Source organism: Arachis ipaensis, chromosome B02 (assembly GCF_000816755.2).
Source record: "Arachis ipaensis cultivar K30076 chromosome B02, Araip1.1, whole genome shotgun sequence".
NCBI lineage: Eukaryota > Viridiplantae > Streptophyta > Magnoliopsida > Fabales > Fabaceae > Arachis > Arachis ipaensis.
In genome coordinates this window covers 64,577,714-64,578,229 of record NC_029786.2, presented here as the reverse complement: position 1 = coordinate 64,578,229, position 516 = coordinate 64,577,714, and positions in this window count along the sequence as shown.

Sequence of the window (516 nt, the reverse complement as noted above, 5' to 3'; positions counted from 1 at the left end):
TGAAAAATAAATTATTAAAATAAAATAAGAAAAAAAAAGAAAAAAGACAACATATATCAATCACTAAATGGAAAATACATTATTAAAATAAAATAAGAAAAGAAAAAGATGAAAAAGAAGTTGGCTGGATTATTAAAAAGAAGAAGACACGCAAGGAAAAAGAAGAAGAATATGGAGGGTAATATGAAAAACGCGTGTTTTAAATGTTTAAAATTAAAATTTTTTTTAAAGAGTTGATTGTGATTAGTTGCATATAGAATTGGTTCTTTATTTTTTTTTAACCCAAGATGACTTTGTCTGATCTTAGTTCAAAAAATGATGGTGTTTATTTTGGTCTAATTCACTAGTTGTTGGGTGATTTTTTGTTTTATCTATGGGTTTTGCTTAAAGTCTAAATTTTATTTGTCTTTTGGTTTCTAGTTCAATTGATTAATTCACTTTGATGTTCAAAATCATCGTATGTATATCTATTATATATTATTAATTTTTTATAACTAAAATGTATCATATGTCACT